Consider the following 18,953-nt stretch of genomic DNA (forward strand, 5'->3'; position numbering starts at 1 on the left):
TACCTTCGATTTAATACATCAGAAAAAGCTATTTTGTGTTCGCAAATGGCCTGGTTTCTCAGACCAGCCTGCTTGCACCTGCAACTAGGGTTCGTACATCTTGTACGTGGGCAGCGTATTTTAGTAGAAAGTAAATAGATTATGCATTGCACAAAAATGAAGTGCTTCAAACAAACACATACTTTGTATGCACAGAGAAGAGGTGGAATACATGTAAGACTGAGGACACAGGTTAAATGAGGAATAGATTGACTGCATTGCTGCCCACTTTTCTATGCAATTTCTGTAGTGCGATTGAAGGAAGCACTAAACTGTAAAACAAAGTTGCCAATTGCTTTCATAGTCCATTCCCTTTGTTTGGTGCTGTGAAAGGAAGAGCCAGATTCCAAAATAAATCAATGCTTTTTCAGACATTTCCCATACGGAATACCGAGCCCTGTATAAAAATGCATTTACTCTCAGGTTTTGAGCAGTGACATTGTAATGCTGTTAAAGTGTAAGATCCAAGCGAACACTGACTCTGTCAATGATGATCCAAAGGGGTTTTATGAAAAGTCCCAGCTACAAACACAAGAACCAAAACAGGCCAAGGGGACACCTGGATTTGAACCAGGGACCTCTTGATCTGCAGTCAAATGCTCTACCACTGAGCTATATCCCCACCTGTTTGTGAGAGTCGGAATGAAAATATATCAGTACCTCATGAAAGAGTGTGAGCATCATGCTCAGTTGGGCCGGAAAGTACAAGCTTGAAACTGTGGAACAGGAGAAGTAGTTCTTAATATTATTTATTGAAGGAAAACGGGATCGTTTAAAAAAAATATTTATATGTTTCATTGTTATTTTATTTGAACAGGCAGTGGTCCATAGGACCAATGCCTGTACATAAAATGCTTGTTTTGAAACATTCTCATAGGGGAAGAGGTTTTTACGGGACGCCTTATCCTTTCGCGGATTGGTTACCACAATCACCGAGATGGTGGTGAAGTAGGATTGTTTTGGGCCAAATGATGGACGAAAAACATTTCTACATACCACTGCAATTTGGTATTTGGAAGGTACACCCAAACGTCCCTTTCAAGTACCATCAATTTAATATATCAGAAAAGGCCATTTTGTGTTCGAAAATGGCCTGAGTCTTCGAGCCAGCCTTTTTTCATCTGCAACGAGGGTTCATACATTTTGCACGTAGGCAGAGGTTTTAAGGAGAAATTAAATAGTTTCTACGTTGCACAAGAATGAAGTGCTTTAAACAAACACATATTTTGTATGCACAGAGGAGAGGAGGAATATATGTAAGACTGAGGACACAGGTTAAATGAGAAATAGATTGACTGCAGCGCTGCCGAGTATACTATGCCATTTCTTTAGTGCGCTACAAGGAAGCACCAAACTGTATAACAAAGTTTTCAATTGTTTTCATAGTGATTCTCTTTGCTTGAAGCTGTGAAAGGAAGAGCCGGATTCCAAAATAAATCAATGATGTTTCAGAAAGTTCCCACGCCCTGTGTAAAAATGCATTTATTCCCAGGTTTTGAGCAGTGACACTGTAATGCTAATAAAGTATAAGATCCAACTGAACACTGACTCTGTCAATGGTGATCCATAGGGACTTTATGAAAGATGCCAGCTACAAACACCAAAACCAAAATAGGTTTAGGGGACACCAGGATTTGAACCAGGGACCTCTTGATCTGCAGTCAAATGCTCTACCACTGAGCTATATCCCCAACTGTTTTCAAACATCAGAATGACAATATATCAGTACATCATGAAAGAGTGAGAGGCTCAAGCTCAGTTGGGCCACAAAGTACGAGCTTGAAACTGTGGAAAAGGAGAATAAGTTCTTAATATTATTAATTAAAGGAAAACAGGATCATTTAAAAAACAAAATGTATATGTTTAATTGTTATTTTATTTGAATAGGCAGTGGTCCATAGGACCAATATCTGTAATTAAAATGTTTGTTTTGAAACATTCTCAAAGGGGAAGAGGTTTTTACGAGACTACTTATCTTTGTGGATTGATTACCACAATCACTGATATGGTGGTGAAGTATGATTGTTTTGGGCCAAATTACGGTGAAAAAACATTTCTGCATACCACTACAATTTGGTATTTGTAGGTACAACCAAACACCCCTTTCATGTACCTTCGATTTAATACATCAGAAAAAGCTATTTTGTGTTCGCAAATGGCCTGGTTTCTCAGACCAGGCTGCTTGCACCTGCAAATATGGTTCGTACATCTTGTACGTGGGCAGCGTATTTTAGTAGAAAGTAAATAGATTATGCATTGCACAAAAATGAAGTGCTTCAAACAAACACATACTTTGTATGCACAGAGAAGAGGTGGAATACATGTAAGACTGAGGACACAGGTTAAATGAGGAATAGATTGACTGCATTGCTGCCCACTTTTCTATGCAATTTCTGTAGTGCGATTGAAGGAAGCACTAAACTGTAAAACAAAGTTGCCAATTGCTTTCATAGTCCATTCCCTTTGTTTGGTGCTGTGAAAGGAAGAGCCAGATTCCAAAATAAATCAATGCTTTTTCAGACATTTCCCATACGGAATACCGAGCCCTGTATAAAAATGCATTTACTCTCAGGTTTTGAGCAGTGACATTGTAATGCTGTTAAAGTGTAAGATCCAAGCGAACACTGACTCTGTCAATGATGATCCAAAGGGGTTTTATGAAAAGTCCCAGCTACAAACACAAGAACCAAAACAGGCCAAGGGGACAGCTGGATTTGAACCAGGGACCTCTTGATCTGCAGTCAAATGCTCTACCACTGAGCTATATCCCCACCTGCTTGTGAGAGTCGGAATGAAAATATATCAGTACCTCATGAAAGAGTGTGAGCATCATGCTCAGTTGGGCCGGAAAGTACAAGCTTGAAACTGTGGAACAGGAGAAGTAGTTCTTAATATTATTTATTGAAGGAAAACGGGATCGTTTAAAAAAAATATTTATATGTTTCATTGTTATTTTATTTGAACAGGCAGTGGTCCATAGGACCAATGCCTGTACATAAAATGCTTGTTTTGAAACATTCTCAAAGGGGAAGAGGTTTTTACGGGACGCCTTATCCTTTCGCGGATTGGTTACCACAATCACCGAGATGGTGGTGAAGTAGGATTGTTTTGGGCCAAATGATGGACGAAAAACATTTCTACATACCACTGCAATTTGGTATTTGGAAGGAACACCCAAACGTCCCTTTCAAGTACCATCAATTTAATATATCAGAAAAGGCCATTTTGTGTTCGAAAATGGCCTGAGTCTTCGAGCCAGCCTTTTTTCATCTGCAACGAGGGTTCATACATTTTGCACGTAGGCAGAGGTTTTAAGGAGAAATTAAATAGTTTCTACGTTGCACAAGAATGAAGTGCTTTAAACAAACACATATTTTGTATGCACAGAGGAGAGGAGGAATATATGTAAGACTGAGGACACAGGTTAAATGAGAAATAGATTGACTGCAGCGCTGCCGAGTATACTATGCCATTTCTTTAGTGCGCTACAAGGAAGCACCAAACTGTATAACAAAGTTTTCAATTGTTTTCATAGTGATTCTCTTTGTTTGAAGCTGTGAAAGGAAGAGCCGGATTCCAAAATAAATCAATGATGTTTCAGAAAGTTCCCACGCCCTGTGTAAAAATGCATTTATTCCCAGGTTTTGAGCAGTGACACTGTAATGCTAATAAAGTATAAGATCCAACTGAACACTGACTCTGTCAATGGTGATCCATAGGGACTTTATGAAAGATCCCAGCTACAAACACCAAAACCAAAATAGGTTTAGGGGACACCCGGATTTGAACCAGGGACCTCTTGATCTGCAGTCAAATGCTCTACCACTGAGCTATATCCCCAACTGTTTTCAAAGATCAGAATGACAATATATCAGTACATCATGAAAGAGTGAGAGGCTCAAGCTCAGTTGGGCCACAAAGTACGAGCTTGAAACTGTGGAAAAGGAGAAGTAGTTCTTAATATTATTAATTAAAGGAAAACAGGATCATTTAAAAAACAAAATGTATATGTTTAATTGTTATTTTATTTGAATAGGCAGTGGTCCATAGGACCAATATCTGTAATTAAAATGTTTGTTTTGAAACATTCTCAAAGAGGAACAGGTTTTTACGAGACTACTTATCTTTGTGGAATGATTACCACAATCACTGATATGGTGGTGAAGTATGATTGTTTTGGGCCAAATTACGGTGAAAAAACATTTCTACATACCACTACAATTTGGTATTTGAAGGTACAACCAAACACCCATTTCATGTACCTTCGATTTAATACATCAGAAAAAGCAATTTTGTATTCGCAAATGGCCTGGTTTCTCAGACCAGCCTGCTTGTAACTGCAACTAGGGTTCATACATCTTGTACGTGGGCAGCGTATTTTAGTAGAAAGTAAATAGATTATGCATTGCACAAAAATGAAGTGCTTCAAACAAACACATACTTTGTATGCACAGAGAAGAGGTGGAATACATGTAAGACTGAGGACACAGGTTAAATGAGGAATAGATTGACTGCATTGCTGCCCACTTTTCTATGCAATTTCTGTAGTGCGATTGAAGGAAGCACTAAACTGTAAAACAAAGTTGCCAATTGCTTTCATAGTCCATTCCCTTTGTTTAGTGCTGTGAAAGGAAGAGCCAGATTCCAAAATAAATCAATGCTTTTTCAGACATTTCCCATACGGAATACCGAGCCCTGTATAAAAATGCATTTACTCTCAGGTTTTGAGCAGTGACATTGTAATGCTGTTAAAGTGTAAGATCCAAGCGAACACTGACTCTGTCAATGATGATCCAAAGGGGTTTTATGAAAAGTCCCAGCTACAAACACAAGAACCAAAACAGGCCAAGGGGACACCTGGATTTGAACCAGGGACCTCTTGATCTGCAGTCAAATGCTCTACCACTGAGCTATATCCCCACCTGTTTGTGAGAGTCGGAATGAAAATATATCAGTACCTCATGAAAGAGTGTGAGCATCATGCTCAGTTGGGCCGGAAAGTACAAGCTTGAAACTGTGGAACAGGAGAAGTAGTTCTTAATATTATTTATTGAAGGAAAACGGGATCGTTTAAAAAAAATATTTATATGTTTCATTGTTATTTTATTTGAACAGGCAGTGGTCCATAGGACCAATGCCTGTACATAAAATGCTTGTTTTGAAACATTCTCAAAGGGGAAGAGGTTTTTACGGGACGCCTTATCCTTTCGCGGATTGGTTACCACAATCACCGAGATGGTGGTGAAGTAGGATTGTTTTGGGCCAAATGATGGACGAAAAACATTTCTACATACCACTGCAATTTGGTATTTGGAAGGTACACCCAAACGTCCCTTTCAAGTACCATCAATTTAATATATCAGAAAAGGCCATTTTGTGTTCGAAAATGGCCTGAGTCTTCGAGCCAGCCTTTTTTCATCTGCAACGAGGGTTCATACATTTTGCACGTAGGCAGAGGTTTTAAGGAGAAATTAAATAGTTTCTACGTTGCACAAGAATGAAGTGCTTTAAACAAACACATATTTTGTATGCACAGAGGAGAGGAGGAATATATGTAAGACTGAGGACACAGGTTAAATGAGAAATAGATTGACTGCAGCGCTGCCGAGTATACTATGCCATTTCTTTAGTGCGCTACAAGGAAGCACCAAACTGTATAACAAAGTTTTCAATTGTTTTCATAGTGATTCTCTTTGCTTGAAGCTGTGAAAGGAAGAGCCGGATTCCAAAATAAATCAATGATGTTTCAGAAAGTTCCCACGCCCTGTGTAAAAATGCATTTATTCCCAGGTTTTGAGCAGTGACACTGTAATGCTAATAAAGTATAAGATCCAACTGAACACTGACTCTGTCAATGGTGATCCATAGGGACTTTATGAAAGATCCCAGCTACAAACACCAAAACCAAAATAGGTTTAGGGGACACCCGGATTTGAACCAGGGACCTCTTGATCTGCAGTCAAATGCTCTACCACTGAGCTATATCCCCAACTGTTTTCAAAGATCAGAATGACAATATATCAGTACATCATGAAAGAGTGAGAGGCTCAAGCTCAGTTGGGCCACAAAGTACGAGCTTGAAACTGTGGAAAAGGAGAAGTAGTTCTTAATATTATTAATTAAAGGAAAACAGGATCATTTAAAAAACAAAATGTATATGTTTAATTGTTATTTTATTTGAATAGGCAGTGGTCCATAGGACCAATATCTCTAATTAAAATGTTTGTTTTGAAACATTCTCAAAGGGGAAGAGGTTTTTACGAGACTACTTATCTTTGTGGATTGATTACCACAATCACTGATATGGTGGTGAAGTATGATTGTTTTGGGCCAAATTACGGTGAAAAAACATTTCTGCATACCACTACAATTTGGTATTTGAAGGTACAACCAAACACCCCTTTCATGTACCTTCGATTTAATACATCAGAAAAAGCTATTTTGTGTTCGCAAATGGCCTGGTTTCTCAGACCAGCCTGCTTGCACCTGCAAATAGGGTTCGTACATCTTGTACGTGGGCAGCGTATTTTAGTAGAAAGTAAATAGATTATGCATTGCACAAAAATGAAGTGCTTCAAACAAACACATACTTTGTATGCACAGAGAAGAGGTGGAATACATGTAAGACTGAGGACACAGGTTAAATGAGGAATAGATTGACTGCATTGCTGCCCACTTTTCTATGCAATTTCTGTAGTGCGATTGAAGGAAGCACTAAACTGTAAAACAAAGTTGCCAATTGCTTTCATAGTCCATTCCCTTTGTTTGGTGCTGTGAAAGGAAGAGCCAGATTCCAAAATAAATCAATGCTTTTTCAGACATTTCCCATACGGAATACCGAGCCCTGTATAAAAATGCATTTACTCTCAGGTTTTGAGCAGTGACATTGTAATGCTGTTAAAGTGTAAGATCCAAGCGAACACTGACTCTGTCAATGATGATCCAAAGGGGTTTTATGAAAAGTCCCAGCTACAAACACAAGAACCAAAACAGGCCAAGGGGACACCTGGATTTGAACCAGGGACCTCTTGATCTGCAGTCAAATGCTCTACCACTGAGCTATATCCCCACCTGTTTGTGAGAGTCGGAATGAAAATATATCAGTACCTCATGAAAGAGTGTGAGCATCATGCTCAGTTGGGCCGGAAAGTACAAGCTTGAAACTGTGGAACAGGAGAAGTAGTTCTTAATATTATTTATTGAAGGAAAACGGGATCGTTTAAAAAAAATATTTATATGTTTCATTGTTATTTTATTTGAACAGGCAGTGGTCCATAGGACCAATGCCTGTACATAAAATGCTTGTTTTGAAACATTCTCAAAGGGGAAGAGGTTTTTACGGGACGCCTTATCCTTTCGCGGATTGGTTACCACAATCACCGAGATGGTGGTGAAGTAGGATTGTTTTGGGCCAAATGATGGACGAAAAACATTTCTACATACCACTGCAATTTGGTATTTGGAAGGTACACCCAAACGTCCCTTTCAAGTACCATCAATTTAATATATCAGAAAAGGCCATTTTGTGTTCGAAAATGGCCTGAGTCTTCGAGCCAGCCTTTTTTCATCTGCAACGAGGGTTCATACATTTTGCACGTAGGCAGAGGTTTTAAGGAGAAATTAAATAGTTTCTACGTTGCACAAGAATGAAGTGCTTTAAACAAACACATATTTTGTATGCACAGAGGAGAGGAGGAATATATGTAAGACTGAGGACACAGGTTAAATGAGAAATAGATTGACTGCAGCGCTGCCGAGTATACTATGCCATTTCTTTAGTGCGCTACAAGGAAGCACCAAACTGTATAACAAAGTTTTCAATTGTTTTCATAGTGATTCTCTTTGCTTGAAGCTGTGAAAGGAAGAGCCGGATTCCAAAATAAATCAATGATGTTTCAGAAAGTTCCCACGCCCTGTGTAAAAATGCATTTATTCCCAGGTTTTGAGAAGTGACACTGTAATGCTAATAAAGTATAAGATCCAACTGAACACTGACTCTGTCAATGGTGATCCATAGGGACTTTATGAAAGATCCCAGCTACAAACACCAAAACCAAAATAGGTTTAGGGGACACCCGGATTTGAACCACGGACCTCTTGATCTGCAGTCAAATGCTCTACCACTGAGCTATATCCCCAACTGTTTTCAAAGATCAGAATGACAATATATCAGTACATCATGAAAGAGTGAGAGGCTCAAGCTCAGTTGGGCCACAAAGTACGAGCTTGAAACTGTGGAAAAGGAGAATAAGTTCTTAATATTATTAATTAAAGGAAAACAGGATCATTTAAAAAACAAAATGTATATGTTTAATTGTTATTTTATTTGAATAGGCAGTGGTCCATAGGACCAATATCTGTAATTAAAATGTTTGTTTTGAAACATTCTCAAAGGGGAAGAGGTTTTTACGAGACTACTTATCTTTGTGGATTGATTACCACAATCACTGATATGGTGGTGAAGTATGATTGTTTTGGGCCAAATTACGGTGAAAAAACATTTCTGCATACCACTACAATTTGGTATTTGAAGGTACAACCAAACACCCCTTTCATGTACCTTCGATTTAATACATCAGAAAAAGCTATTTTGTGTTTGCAAATGGCCTGGTTTCTCAGACCAGCCTGCTTGCACCTGCAAATAGGGTTCGTACATCTTGTACGTGGGCAGCGTATTTTAGTAGAAAGTAAATAGATTATGCATTGCACAAAAATGAAGTGCTTCAAACAAACACATACTTTGTATGCACAGAGAAGAGGTGGAATACATGTAAGACTGAGGACACAGGTTAAATGAGGAATAGATTGACTGCATTGCTGCCCACTTTTCTATGCAATTTCTGTAGTGCGATTGAAGGAAGCACTAAACTGTAAAACAAAGTTGCCAATTGCTTTCATAGTCCATTCCCTTTGTTTGGTGCTGTGAAAGGAAGAGCCAGATTCCAAAATAAATCAATGCTTTTTCAGACATTTCCCATACGGAATACCGAGCCCTGTATAAAAATGCATTTACTCTCAGGTTTTGAGCAGTGACATTGTAATGCTGTTAAAGTGTAAGATCCAAGCGAACACTGACTCTGTCAATGATGATCCAAAGGGGTTTTATGAAAAGTCCCAGCTACAAACACAAGAACCAAAACAGGCCAAGGGGACACCTGGATTTGAACCAGGGACCTCTTGATCTGCAGTCAAATGCTCTACCACTGAGCTATATCCCCACCTGTTTGTGAGAGTCGGAATGAAAATATATCAGTACCTCATGAAAGAGTGTGAGCATCATGCTCAGTTGGGCCGGAAAGTACAAGCTTGAAACTGTGGAACAGGAGAAGTAGTTCTTAATATTATTTATTGAAGGAAAACGGGATCGTTTAAAAAAAATATTTATATGTTTCATTGTTATTTTATTTGAACAGGCAGTGGTCCATAGGACCAATGCCTGTACATAAAATGCTTGTTTTGAAACATTCTCAAAGGGGAAGAGGTTTTTACGGGACGCCTTATCCTTTCGCGGATTGGTTACCACAATCACCGAGATGGTGGTGAAGTATGATTGTTTTGGGCCAAATGATGGACGAAAAACATTTCTACATACCACTGCAATTTGGTATTTGGAAGGTACACCCAAACGTCCCTTTCAAGTACCATCAATTTAATATATCAGAAAAGGCCATTTTGTGTTCGAAAATGGCCTGAGTCTTCGAGCCAGCCTTTTTTCATCTGCAACGAGGGTTCATACATTTTGCACGAAGGCAGAGGTTTTAAGGAGAAATTAAATAGTTTCTACGTTGCACAAGAATGAAGTGCTTTAAACAAACACATATTTTGTATGCACAGAGGAGAGGAGGAATATATGTAAGACTGAGGAGACATGTTAAATGAGAAATACATTGACTGCAGCGCTGCCGAGTATACTATGCCATTTCTTTAGTGCGCTACAAGGAAGCACCAAACTGTATAACAAAGTTTTCAATTGTTTTCATAGTCATTCTCTTTGTTTGAAGCTGTGAAAGGAAGAGCCGGATTCCAAAATAAATCAATGATGTTTCAGAAAGTTCCCACGCCCTGTGTAAAAATGCATTTATTCCTAGGTTTTGAGCAGTGACACTGTAATGCTAATAAAGTATAAGATCCAACTGAACACTGACTCTGTCAATGGTGATCCAAAGGGACTTTATGAAAGATCCTAGCTACAAACACCAGAACCAAAATAGGTTTAGGGGACACCCGGATTTGAACCAGGGACCTCTTGATCTGCAGTCAAATGCTCTACCACTGAGCTATATCCCCAACTGTTTTCAAAGATCAGAATGACAATATAACAGTACATCATGAAAGAGTGAGAGGCTCAAGCTCAGTTGGGCCACAAAGTACGAGCTTGAAACTGTGGAAAAGGAGAAGTAGTTCTTAATATTATTAATTAAAGGAAAACAGGATCATTTAAAAAACAAAATGTATATGTTTAATTGTTATTTTATTTGAATAGGCAGTGGTCCATAGGACCAATATCTGTAATTAAAATGTTTGTTTTGAAACATTCTCAAAGAGGAACAGGTTTTTACGAGACTACTTATCTTTGTGGAATGATTACCACAATCACTGATATGGTGGTGAAGTATGATTGTTTTGGGCCAAATTACGGTGAAAAAACATTTCTACATACCACTACAATTTGGTATTTGAAGGTACAACCAAACACCCATTTCATGTACCTTCGATTTAATACATCAGAAAAAGCAATTTTGTGTTCGCAAATGGCCTGGTTTCTCAGACCAGCCTGCTTGCACCTGCAACTAGGGTTCATACATCTTGTACGTGGGCAGCGTATTTTAGTAGAAAGTAAATAGATTATGCATTGCACAAAAATGAAGTGCTTCAAACAAACACATACTTTGTATGCACAGAGAAGAGGTGGAATACATGTAAGACTGAGGACACAGGTTAAATGAGGAATAGATTGACTGCATTGCTGCCCACTTTTCTATGCAATTTCTGTAGTGCGATTGAAGGAAGCACTAAACTGTAAAACAAAGTTGCCAATTGCTTTCATAGTCCATTCCCTTTGTTTGGTGCTGTGAAAGGAAGAGCCAGATTCCAAAATAAATCAATGCTTTTTCAGACATTTCCCATACAGAATACCGAGCCCTGTATAAAAATGCATTTACTCTCAGGTTTTGAGCGTTGACATTGTAATGCTGTTAAAGTGTAAGATCCAAGCGAACACTGACTCTGTCAATGATGATCCAAAGGGGTTTTATGAAAAGTCCCAGCTACAAACACAAGAACCAAAACAGGCCAAGGGGACACCTGGATTTGAACCAGGGACCTCTTGATCTGCAGTCAAATGCTCTACCACTGAGCTATATCCCCACCTGTTTGTGAGAGTCGGAATGAAAATATATCAGTACCTCATGAAAGAGTGTGAGCATCATGCTCAGTTGGGCCGGAAAGTACAAGCTTGAAACTGTGGAACAGGAGAAGTAGTTCTTAATATTATTTATTGAATGAAAACGGGATTGTTTAAAAAAAATATTTACATGTTTCATTGTTATTTTATTTGAACAGGCAGTGGTCCATAGGACCAATGCCTGTACATAAAATGCTTGTTTTGAAACATTCTCAAAGGGGAAGAGGTTTTTACGGGACGCCTTATCCTTTCGCGGATTGGTTACCACAATCACCGAGATGGTGGTGAAGTATGATTGTTTTGGGCCAAATGATGGACGAAAAACATTTCTACATACCACTGCAATTTGGTATTTGGAAGGTACACCCAAACGTCCCTTTCAAGTACCATCAATTTAATATATCAGAAAAGGCCATTTTGTGTTCGAAAATGGCCTGAGTCTTCGAGCCAGCCTTTTTTCATCTGCAACGAGGGTTCATACATTTTGCACGTAGGCAGAGGTTTTAAGGAGAAATTAAATAGTTTCTACGTTGCACAAGAATGAATGCTTTAAACAAACACATATTTTGTATGCACAGAGGAGAGGAGGAATATATGTAAGACTGAGGACACAAGTTAAATGAGAAATAGATTGACTGCGGCGCTGCCGAGTATACTATGCCATTTCTTTAGTGCGCTACAAGGAAGCACCAAACTGTATAACAAAGTTTTCAATTGTTTTCATAGTGATTCTCTTTGCTTGAAGCTGTGAAAGGAAGAGCCGGATTCCAAAATAAATCAATGATGTTTCAGAAAGTTCCCACGCCCTGTGTAAAAATGCATTTATTCCCAGGTTTTGAGCAGTGACACTGTAATGCTAATAAAGTATAAGATCCAACTGAACACTGACTCTGTCAATGGTGATCCATAGGGACTTTATGAAAGATCCCAGCTACAAACACCAAAACCAAAATAGGTTTAGGGGACACCCGGATTTGAACCAGGGACCTCTTGATCTGCAGTCAAATGCTCTACCACTGAGCTATATCCCCAACTGTTTTCAAAGATCAGAATAACAATATATCAGAATATCATGAAAGAGTGAGAGGCTCAAGCTCAGTTGGGCCACAAAGTACGAGCTTGAAACTGTGGAAAAGGAGAAGTAGTTCTTAATATTATTAATTAAAGGAAAACAGGATCATTTAAAAAACAAAATGTATATGTTTAATTGTTATTTTATTTGAATAGGCAGTGGTCCATAGGACCAATATCTGTAATTAAATGTTTGTTTTGAAACATTCTCAAAGGTGAAGAGGTTTTTACGAGACTACTTATCTTTGTGGATTGATTACCACAATCACTGATATGGTGGTGAAGTATGATTGTTTTGGGCCACATTACGGTGAAAAAACATTTCTGCATACCACTACAATTTGGTATTTGAAGGTACAACCAAACACCCCTTTCATGTACCTTCGATTTAATACATCAGAAAAAGCTATTTTGTGTTCGCAAATGGCCTGGTTTCTCAGACCAGCCTGCTTGCACCTGCAAATAGGGTTTGTACATCTTGTACATGGGCAGCGTATTTTAGTAGAAAGTAAATAGATTATGCATTGCACAAAAATGAAGTGCTTCAAACAAACACATACTTTGTATGCACAGAGAAGAGGTGGAATACATGTAAGACCGAGGACACAGGTTAAATGAGGAATAGATTGACTGCATTGCTGCCCACTTTTCTATGCAATTTCTGTAGTGCGATTGAAGGAAGCACTAAACTGTAAAACAAAGTTGCCAATTGCTTTCATAGTCCATTCCCTTTGTTTGGTGCTGTGAAAGGAAGAGCCAGATTCCAAAATAAATCAATGCTTTTTCAGACATTTCCCATACGGAATACCGAGCCCTGTATAAAAATGCATTTACTCTCAGGTTTTGAGCAGTGACATTGTAATGCTGTTAAAGTGTAAGATCCAAGCGAACACTGACTCTGTCAATGATGATCCAAAGGGGTTTTATGAAAAGTCCCAGCTACAAACACAAGAACCAAAACAGGCCAAGGGGACACCTGGATTTGAACCAGGGACCTCTTGATCTGCAGTCAAATGCTCTACCACTGAGCTATATCCCCACCTGTGTGTGAGAGTCGGAATGAAAATATATCAGTACCTCATGAAAGAGTGTGAGCATCATGCTCAGTTGGGCCGGAAAGTACAAGCTTGAAACTGTGGAACAGGAGAAGTAGTTCTTAATATTATTTATTGAAGGAAAACGGGATCGTTTAAAAAAAATATTTATATGTTTCATTGTTATTTTATTTGAACAGGCAGTGGTCCATAGGACCAATGCCTGTACATAAAATGCTTGTTTTGAAACATTCTCAAAGGGGAAGAGGTTTTTACGGGACGCCTTATCCTTTCGCGGATTGGTTACCACAATCACCGAGATGGTGGTGAAGTATGATTGTTTTGGGCCAAATGATGGACCAAAAACATTTCTACATACCACTGCAATTTGGTATTTGGAAGGTACACCCAAACGTCCCTTTCAAGTACCATCAATTTAATATATCAGAAAAGGCCATTTTGTGTTCGAAAATGGCCTGAGTCTTCGAGCCAGCCTTTTTTCATCTGCAACGAGGGTTCATACCTTTTGCACGTAGGCAGAGGTTTTAAGGAGAAATTAAATAGTTTCTACGTTGCACAAGAATGAATGATTTAAACAAACACATATTTTGTATGCACAGAGGGGAGGAGGAATATATGTAAGACTGAGGACACAAGTTAAATGAGAAATAGATTGACTGCAGCGCTGCAGAGTATACTATGCCATTTCTTTAGTGCGCTACAAGGAAGCACCAAACTGTATAACAAAGTTTTCAATTGTTTTCATAGTGATTCTCTTTGCTTGAAGCTGTGAAAGGAAGAGCCGGATTCCAAAATAAATCAATGATGTTTCAGAAAGTTCCCACGCCCTGTGTAAAAATGCATTTATTCCCAGGTTTTGAGCAGTGACACTGTAATGCTAATAAAGTATAAGATCCAACTGAACACTGACTCTGTCAATGGTGATCCATAGGGACTTTATGAAAGATCCCAGCTACAAACACCAAAACCAAAATAAGTTTAGGGGACACCCGGATTTGAACCAGGGACCTCTTGATCTGCAGTCAAATGCTCTACCACTGAGCTATATCCCCAACTGTTTTCAAAGATCAGAATAACAATATATCAGTACATTATGAAAGAGTGAGAGGCTCAAGCTCAGTTGGGCCACAAAGTACGAGCTTGAAACTGTGGAAAAGGAGAAGTAGTTCTTAATATTATTAATTAAAGGAAAACAGGATCATTTAAAAAACAAAATGTATATGTTTAATTGTTATTTTATTTGAATAGGCAGTGGTCCATAGGACCAATATCTGTAATTAAAATGTTTGTTTTGAAACATTCTCAAAGGGGAAGAGGTTTTTACGAGACTACTTATCTTTGTGGATTGATTACCACAATCACTGATATGGTGGTGAAGTATGATTGTTTTGGGCCAAATTACGGTGAAAAAACATTTCTGCATACCACTACAATTTGGTATTTGAAGGTACAACCAAACACCCCTTTCATGTACCTTCGATTTAATACATCAGAAAAAGCTATTTTGTGTTCGCAAATGGCCTGGTTTCTCAGACCAGCCTGCTTGCACCTGCAACTAGGGTTCGTACATCTTGTACGTGGGCAGCGTATTTTAGTAGAAAGTAAATAGATTATGCATTGCACAAAAATGAAGTGCTTCAAACAAACACATACTTTGTATGCACAGAGAAGAGGTGGAATACATGTAAGACTGAGGACACAGGTTAAATGAGGAATAGATTGACTGCATTGCTGCCCACTTTTCTATGCAATTTCTGTAGTGCGATTGAAGGAAGCACTAAACTGTAAAACAAAGTTGCCAATTGCTTTCATAGTCCATTCCCTTTGTTTGGTGCTGTGAAAGGAAGAGCCAGATTCCAAAATAAATCAATGCTTTTTCAGACATTTCCCATACGGAATACCGAGCCCTGTATAAAAATGCATTTACTCTCAGGTTTTGAGCAGTGACATTGTAATGCTGTTAAAGTGTAAGATCCAAGCGAACACTGACTCTGTCAATGATGATCCAAAGGGGTTTTATGAAAAGTCCCAGCTTCAAACACAAGAACCAAAACAGGCCAAGGGGACACCTGGATTTGAACCAGGGACCTCTTGATCTGCAGTCAAATGCTCTACCACTGAGCTATATCCCCACCTGTTTGTGAGAGTCGGAATGAAAATATATCAGTACCTCATGAAAGAGTGTGAGCATCATGCTCAGTTGGGCCGGAAAGTACAAGCTTGAAACTGTGGAACAGGAGAAGTAGTTCTTAATATTATTTATTGAAGGAAAACGGGATCGTTTAAAAAAAATATTTATATGTTTCATTGTTATTTTATTTGAACAGGCAGTGGTCCATAGGACCAATGCCTGTACATAAAATGCTTGTTTTGATACATTCTCAAAGGGGAAGAGGTTTTTACGGGACGCCTTATCCTTTCGCGGATTGGTTACCACAATCACCGAGATGGTGGTGAAGTATGATTGTTTTGGGCCAAATGATGGACGAAAAACATTTCTACATACCACTGCAATTTGGTATTTGGAAGGTACACCCAAACGTCCCTTTCAAGTACCATCAATTTAATATATCAGAAAAGGCCATTTTGTGTTCGAAAATGGCCTGAGTCTTCGAGCCAGGCTTTTTTCATCTGCAACGAGGGTTCATACATTTTGCACGAAGGCAGAGGTTTTAAGGAGAAATTAAATAGTTTCTACGTTGCACAAGAATGAAGTGCTTTAAACAAACACATATTTTGTATGCACAGAGGAGAGGAGGAATATATGTAAGACTGAGGACACATGTTAAATGAGAAATAGATTGACTGCAGCGCTGCCGAGTATACTATGCCATTTCTTTAGTGCGCTACAAGGAAGCACCAAACTGTATAACAAAGTTTTCAATTGTTTTCATAGTCATTCTCTTTGTTTGAAGCTGTGAAAGGAAGAGCCGGATTCCAAAATAAATCAATGATGTTTCAGAAAGTTCCCACGCCCTGTGTAAAAATGCATTTATTCCCAGGTTTTGAGCAGTGACACTGTAATGCTAATAAAGTATAAGATCCAACTGAACACTGACTCTGTCAATGGTGATCCAAAGGGACTTTATGAAAGATCCTAGCTACAAACACCAGAACCAAAATAGGTTTAGGGGACACCTGGATTTGAACCAGGGACCTCTTGATCTGCAGTCAAATGCTCTACCACTGAGCTATATCCCCAACTGTTTTCAAAGGTCAGAATGACAATATAACAGTACATCATGAAAGAGTGAGAGGCTCAAGCTCAGTTGGGCCACAAAGTACGAGCTTGAAACTGTGGAAAAGGAGAAGTAGTTCTTAATATTATTAATTAAAGGAAAACAGGATCATTTAAAAAACAAAATGTATATGTTTAATTGTTATTTTATTTGAATAGGCAGTGGTCCATAGGACCAATATCCCTAATTAAAATGTTTGTTTTGAAACATTCTCAAAGAGGAACAGGTTTTTACGAGACTACTTATCTTTGTGGAATGATTACCACAATCACTGATATGGTGGTGAAGTATGATTGTTTTGGGCCAAATTACGGTGAAAAAACATTTCTACATACCACTACAATTTGGTATTTGAAGGTACAACCAAACTCCCATTTCATGTACCTTCGATTTAATACATCAGAAAAAGCAATTTTGTGTTCGCAAATGGCCTGGTTTCTCAGACCAGCCTGCTTGCACCTGCAACTAGGGTTCATACATCTTGTACGTGGGCAGCGTTTTTTAGTAGAAAGTAAATAGATTATGCATTGCACAAAAATGAAGTGCTTCAAACAAACACATACTTTGTATGCACAGAGAAGAGGTGGAATACATGTAAGACTGAGGACACAGGTTAAATGAGGAATAGATTGACTGCATTTCTGCCCACTTTTCTATGCAATTTCTGTAGTGCGATCGAAGGAAGCACCAAACTGTAAAACAAAGTTGTCAATTGCTTTCATAGTCCATTCCCTTTGTTTGGTGCTGTGAAAGGAAGAGCCAGATTCCAAAATAAATCAATGCTTTTTCAGACATTTCCCATACGAAATACCGAGCCCTGTATAAAAATGCATTTACTCTCAGGTTTTGAGCAGTGACATTGTAATGCTATTAAAGTGTAAGATCCAAGCGAACACTGACTCTGTCAATGATGATCCAAAGGGGTTTTATGAAAAGTCCGAGCTACAAACACAAGAACCAAAACAGGATTTGAACCAGGGACCTCTTGATCTGCAGTCAAATGCTCTACCACTGAGCTATATCCCCACCTGTTTGTGAGAATCGGAATGAAAATATATCAGTACCTCATGAAAGAGTGTGAGCATCATGCTCAGTTGGGCCGGAAAGTCCAACTTGAAACTGTGGAACAGGAGAAGTAGTTCTTAATATTATTTATTGAAGGAAAACTGGATCGTTTAAAAAAAATATTTATATGTTTCATTGTTATTTTATTTGAACAGGCAGTGGTCCATAGGACCAATGCCTGTACATAAAATGCTTGTTTTGAAACATTCTCAAAGGGAAAGAGGTTTTTACGGGACGCCTTATCCTTTCGCGGATTGGTTACCACAATCACCGAGATGGTGGTGAAGTATGATTGTTTTGGGCCAAATGATGGACGAAAAACATTTCTACATACCACTGCAATTTGGTATTTGGAAGGTACACCCAAACGTCCCTTTCAAGTACCATCAATTTAATATATCAGAAAAGGCCATTTTGTGTTCGAAAATGGCCTGAGTCTTCGAGCCAGCCTTTTTTCATCTGCAACGAGGGTTCATACATTTTGCACGTAGGCAGAGGTTTTAAGGAGAAATTAAATAGTTTCTACGTTGCACAAGAATGAATGCTTTAAACAAACACATATTTTGTATGCACAGAGGAGAGGAGTAATATATGTAAGACTGAGGACACAGGTTAAATGAGAAATAGATTGACTGCAGCGCTGCCGAGTATACTATGCCATTTCTTTAGTGCGCTACAAGGAAGCACCAAACTGTATAACAAAGTTTTCAATTGTTTTCATAGTGATTCTCTTTGCTTGAAGCTGTGAAAGGAAGAGCCGGATTCCAAAATAAATCAATGATGTTTCAGAAAGTTCCCACGCCCTGTGTAAAAATGCATTTATTCCCAGGTTTTGAGCAGTGACACTGTAATGCTAATAAAGTATAAGATCCAACTGAACACTGACTCTGTCAATGGTGATCCATAGGGACTTTATGAAAGATCCCAGCTACAAACACCAAAACCAAAATAGGTTTAGGAGACACCCGGATTTGAACCAGGGACCTCTTGATCTGCAGTCAAATGCTCTACCACTGAGCTATATCCCCAACTGTTTTCAAAGATCAGAATGACAATATATCAGTACATCATGAAAGAGTG

The 18,953-nt window shown here is 38.7% G+C and overlaps 16 non-coding genes across 16 annotated transcripts; all 16 read right to left on the reverse strand.

Annotated features, from left to right (window-relative positions):
* Positions 1 to 589: 589 nt before the first annotated feature.
* Positions 590 to 661, reverse strand: TRNAC-GCA (transfer RNA cysteine (anticodon GCA)). The gene has a single exon. It is a non-coding gene; the product is annotated as a tRNA-Cys (tRNA).
* Positions 662 to 1,658: 997 nt separating this feature from the next.
* On the reverse strand, positions 1,659 to 1,730 carry TRNAC-GCA (transfer RNA cysteine (anticodon GCA)). The gene has a single exon. It is a non-coding gene; the product is annotated as a tRNA-Cys (tRNA).
* A 1,008-nt stretch (positions 1,731 to 2,738) lies between these two features.
* Positions 2,739 to 2,810, reverse strand: TRNAC-GCA (transfer RNA cysteine (anticodon GCA)). The gene has a single exon. It is a non-coding gene; the product is annotated as a tRNA-Cys (tRNA).
* Positions 2,811 to 3,807: 997 nt separating this feature from the next.
* On the reverse strand, positions 3,808 to 3,879 carry TRNAC-GCA (transfer RNA cysteine (anticodon GCA)). The gene has a single exon. It is a non-coding gene; the product is annotated as a tRNA-Cys (tRNA).
* A 1,008-nt stretch (positions 3,880 to 4,887) lies between these two features.
* Positions 4,888 to 4,959, reverse strand: TRNAC-GCA (transfer RNA cysteine (anticodon GCA)). The gene has a single exon. It is a non-coding gene; the product is annotated as a tRNA-Cys (tRNA).
* Positions 4,960 to 5,956: 997 nt separating this feature from the next.
* Positions 5,957 to 6,028, reverse strand: TRNAC-GCA (transfer RNA cysteine (anticodon GCA)). Its single transcript has one exon. It is a non-coding gene; the product is annotated as a tRNA-Cys (tRNA).
* Positions 6,029 to 7,036: 1,008 nt separating this feature from the next.
* On the reverse strand, positions 7,037 to 7,108 carry TRNAC-GCA (transfer RNA cysteine (anticodon GCA)). Its single transcript has one exon. It is a non-coding gene; the product is annotated as a tRNA-Cys (tRNA).
* A 2,077-nt stretch (positions 7,109 to 9,185) lies between these two features.
* On the reverse strand, positions 9,186 to 9,257 carry TRNAC-GCA (transfer RNA cysteine (anticodon GCA)). Its single transcript has one exon. It is a non-coding gene; the product is annotated as a tRNA-Cys (tRNA).
* Positions 9,258 to 10,254: 997 nt separating this feature from the next.
* Positions 10,255 to 10,326, reverse strand: TRNAC-GCA (transfer RNA cysteine (anticodon GCA)). The gene has a single exon. It is a non-coding gene; the product is annotated as a tRNA-Cys (tRNA).
* Positions 10,327 to 11,334: 1,008 nt separating this feature from the next.
* On the reverse strand, positions 11,335 to 11,406 carry TRNAC-GCA (transfer RNA cysteine (anticodon GCA)). The gene has a single exon. It is a non-coding gene; the product is annotated as a tRNA-Cys (tRNA).
* A 996-nt stretch (positions 11,407 to 12,402) lies between these two features.
* Positions 12,403 to 12,474, reverse strand: TRNAC-GCA (transfer RNA cysteine (anticodon GCA)). The gene has a single exon. It is a non-coding gene; the product is annotated as a tRNA-Cys (tRNA).
* A 1,007-nt stretch (positions 12,475 to 13,481) lies between these two features.
* Positions 13,482 to 13,553, reverse strand: TRNAC-GCA (transfer RNA cysteine (anticodon GCA)). The gene has a single exon. It is a non-coding gene; the product is annotated as a tRNA-Cys (tRNA).
* Positions 13,554 to 14,549: 996 nt separating this feature from the next.
* Positions 14,550 to 14,621, reverse strand: TRNAC-GCA (transfer RNA cysteine (anticodon GCA)). Its single transcript has one exon. It is a non-coding gene; the product is annotated as a tRNA-Cys (tRNA).
* Positions 14,622 to 15,629: 1,008 nt separating this feature from the next.
* On the reverse strand, positions 15,630 to 15,701 carry TRNAC-GCA (transfer RNA cysteine (anticodon GCA)). Its single transcript has one exon. It is a non-coding gene; the product is annotated as a tRNA-Cys (tRNA).
* A 997-nt stretch (positions 15,702 to 16,698) lies between these two features.
* TRNAC-GCA (transfer RNA cysteine (anticodon GCA)) lies at positions 16,699 to 16,770 on the reverse strand. The gene has a single exon. It is a non-coding gene; the product is annotated as a tRNA-Cys (tRNA).
* A 2,059-nt stretch (positions 16,771 to 18,829) lies between these two features.
* Positions 18,830 to 18,901, reverse strand: TRNAC-GCA (transfer RNA cysteine (anticodon GCA)). The gene has a single exon. It is a non-coding gene; the product is annotated as a tRNA-Cys (tRNA).
* Between the last annotated feature and the right edge of the window lie 52 nt (positions 18,902 to 18,953).

The sequence above is a fragment of the Triturus cristatus genome, chromosome 4_1 (genome assembly GCF_964204655.1).
Source record: "Triturus cristatus chromosome 4_1, aTriCri1.1, whole genome shotgun sequence".
NCBI lineage: Eukaryota > Metazoa > Chordata > Amphibia > Caudata > Salamandridae > Triturus > Triturus cristatus.